Source organism: Gossypium hirsutum, chromosome A08 (assembly GCF_007990345.1).
Source record: "Gossypium hirsutum isolate 1008001.06 chromosome A08, Gossypium_hirsutum_v2.1, whole genome shotgun sequence".
NCBI lineage: Eukaryota > Viridiplantae > Streptophyta > Magnoliopsida > Malvales > Malvaceae > Gossypium > Gossypium hirsutum.
In genome coordinates, this window is record NC_053431.1 from 62,213,467 (window position 1) to 62,217,383 (window position 3,917).

Here is a 3,917-nt window from a genome sequence, read left to right on the forward strand (position 1 = left end):
CTCAGATTTGTGGTCTCTGTACACTGAAAAATATATAGGATTTTTCCTATATAAATTATCACGTTTTTACTTAAATTTGTTGTCAAAATCAAGTAATTGTTTAATAAATTAATGAAATATGTGAAAATATGAAAACAAGACATAGAAATTATTAAAATGTGAATTTATGCTTTATTATATAGTTTTCATGCATAAAATGGCTTATTTTATATTAAATTGAGCATATTATATTTTTATGACATAAAGTGGGCCACGCATTATTAAATTAAATAATAAAATATAAAATTATATTTAATAATTCATTTTAAAATATTTCATTAATAATTTGGGTTTTAATTAATTTAATTAAGTTGGTAAAATTTATTTTTTTGGTCCTCTAACTTAATGATTTATTTTTGGACAAGTCTGAGAGCTTTAATTTGATTACAAAACCATCCAAATGGAGGGCCAAGTCAACCCAAAATTTGGCTAAATATGGAGGTTCATAAACCATAATTTGGTTTAATTACACAAGGTCCTTGAAGAGTTGAAGAAATCAGAGATTTGCCTGAAGATTTGCAGGTGACTGAGTCTTAGTACTGAGTTGTTGTAGCACTCAAATTGACCAAGAATCTAGCAAAACCAGCCACATTCCCTCAATTCATGGCCAGCCACCCTTGGAAGGAGTTTTGAACGATGGACACTCCTATTTTTAACAAACTAGCTCCCATGCCTCACCTATAAATAAGAGCCCCTTTCTCACTTTTTCCCTCATCCCTCATCTCTCATTCATTCATCATTCTCTCTTCTCTCAATTCTCTTAGCTTTCTTAGCCCTCACGCCTATCATCATCTTTGCATAAATATTTTGAGCAAATTAGCCTCTTAAAAAACCCTTGGTCGGCCACCTCGGAGAGCCATCAGCAAATGAGCAAAGCGAAGGAACGAAGGAGCCCTCATCAGTCAGAGTCTTGGGTGACAACCATTCTGAATTGGGTTTAATCTTTCTTACTTTAATTTAATTCAAGTCTTTAATTTAATTCAAGAATGTTTGCTATGTGTTCTTTGTTCTTGTTTGCAACAATGATAGCTTAATTTTATTTAAGCTAGGATGATTGCTTTGATTTAATAATAATTATTTTATTCATGCTTATAATATTTGTGCCTCAATCGATCATGTTTTCAATTAAAATCAAGACTGTATTTTCTTTATACGTGATTGAAAGGCACCTGAATTAGCTGAGCGATCCTAACCATACGACGGCTAATGGACACATAATTGAAGTGTGCATGCTCAATTTAGATCCTACCCTAATCAAATTGCAGGTTGCATAACATCCCTAACCAGGCTCTGTTATCTGCATAGTTTTTAGATTTGTGTGATTAAAATGTTTCAAACCTAACACGTCCCTGTTACCTCACACTAATACTAAGAAACCCTTAGTAAATAAGGATCAGTACTAAGTAAAGGATTCTGAAAGGACCTAACGTGGTTTCCAAACTCATAGCACAAATACAATCCCTGTGGAGATGATAACTCGATACTTACTTATTACTTGATAACGAATGTTTACACTTACATAAACCCAAGCATTACAAGTTTTTGGCGTCGTTGCCGGTGATTGTCAACTGTTGCCATAGTCATTTTTTGTGAAATTATTTATTTTCAATTTGGTTATTTCTAACAGTACTAACTTATTCTTTTTAATTTTGTAATTTTCTTTCCAGGTGTTTATGAGCATAGATCAGATTATTGATTTACTCCCAGTAAACCCTAAAATTGAGTGAACTTTTAGACAAATGAGATGTGAACGAATAGCTCAGAGACAGAACGAGATGGAACTTGGAAATCAAAATCAGGACCAAGGTAATAAAGCCAAACATGTACGAAATCCTATCCTCATTGCCGATGATAGGGACCGATGTATCAAACAATATGTTGTGCCGCTTTTCAATGAGTTAAATGCAGGAATTAGAAGGCCAGATATTGAGGCAACACAATTTGAACTGAAACCAGTGATGTTTCAAATGCTACAAACGGTGGGCCAATTTAGTAGTATACCCACGGAAGATCCACATCTCCACCTTCGACTGTTTATGGAGGTGAGTGACTCATTCAAGATAGACGGTGTGACTAAAGACACACTGAGGTTGAAGTTGTTTCCATACTCGTTGCGAGATCGTGCACGAGCATGGTTCAATTCATTGCCACCAAGTTTTATAACTACATGGTAAGAATTAGCAGAGAGATTTTTGGTTAAGTATTTCTCGCCTAGTAAAAATGCTAAGTTGAGGAACAAGATCACAACTTTCCAACAATTGGATGACGAGTATTTGTATGAGGCTTGGGATCGATTCAAGGAGTTACTTCGTAAGTTTCCTCATCATGGAATTCCTCATTGTATCCAGTTGGAGACATTCTATAATGGTCTTAATGCACATACAAGATTGATGGTAGATACTTCTGCGAATGGTGCAATTTTGTTTAAGTCTTATAATGAGGCTTATGAGACCATCAAGAGGATCGCCATCAATGGCCAACAAATCGAACAGCTTCAGGAAGACATGTAGACGAAGTTCATGAAGTTGATGCTCTCATTTCGTTATCAGCTCAAGTATCGTCTATTTCCTCTATGTTAAAGTAGTTTACCGCTAATGGTGCTAATAATTTTGTAGCTCAACCACCAAGTCCATTTGAAGTAGTTTCCTGTGTGAACTGTGGGGAAGGTCAATCTTTCGAGAATTGCCCGTTGAATCCCGAGTCAGTATACTATATGGGGAACCAACATCAAAATAGGAGTGGATAAGGACCCTAGTCCAACTTCTATAATCTTTCATGGTGTAATCACCCCAACTTTCTTAGAGTAACCAAGGAAATGGACCAAACAACAACTTTATGCAACATAGACCCAACCAATCTTAGGGGTTTAATCAGCAAGCTCCAAAACCACCTCAACCTGAATCATCAAATAGTTTGGAGAACTTGTTGATAGCATGCATGGCAAAGAATAACGCTTTGATTCAGAGTCAAGCAGCAACAGTGAAAAATTTAGAAAACTAAATGGGCAGTTAGCTACGGAGCTTCGTAATAGACCACAAGGAACCTTGCCAAGCGATACTGAGAATCCAAGAAATTTGGGTAAAGAACATATCAAGGCAGTAGTATTGCAAAGTGGTAAAATTTTGGAACCCCGATTGATTAATGTTGAGGAAGAGCCTATTGAAAAAGGGGAAAGTCAACCAGTTGTTGAAGTCCCTACACCAAAAGAGTCAGAATTTGCAAAGACTGACAAGGTAAATCCTAACTTAGTGAATTCAGATACTTTAACATTTTCTTTGGATGTAGATTTACCTACTCAGAAGAGTTGTCCGGTTCAACCAAAAGTTCCATCACCTCCATATCCACAAAGATTATAGCAACACAAGCAGAAACATGAGGTGCAATTCAAGAAGCTTTCGGATGTTCTGAAGCAATTACACATCAATATTCCATTGGTGGAGGTTTTAGAACAAGTGCCGAATTATGTGAAGTTTATGAAGGATGTACTATCCAAGAAGAAACAACTGAGTGAGTATGAGACTTTCGCTCTGACAAAGGTGTGCAGTGCGTTCCTGCAGAACAAGCTGGGGCCGAATTGAAGGATCTAGGAAGCTTTATAATACCTTGTAACATTGGTGAATCTTATTGTGGTAAAGCTTTGTCTGACTTAGGAGCAAGTATCAACTTGATGCCTAAGTCTATTTTCAATATGCTAGGGATAAGAGAAGTAAGACCTACAATTGTGATGCTCCAGCTAGCGGATCGATCTTTAGCATTCCCCTAAGGAAAGGTCGAGGATGTTTTGGTAAGATTCAATAAATTTATTTTTCCTGCTTATTTCATTATTCTAGATTTAGAAGCAGATAGGGAAGTGCCAATTATTCTTAGGAGACCTTTCC

General features: G+C 36.2%; 1 non-coding gene across 1 annotated transcript; it reads right to left on the bottom strand.

Annotated features, from left to right (window-relative positions):
- Positions 1–2,264: 2,264 nt before the first annotated feature.
- Positions 2,265–2,371, bottom strand: LOC121205712 (small nucleolar RNA R71). The gene has a single exon (XR_005900787.1). It is a non-coding gene; the product is annotated as a small nucleolar RNA R71 (small nucleolar RNA).
- Between the last annotated feature and the right edge of the window lie 1,546 nt (positions 2,372–3,917).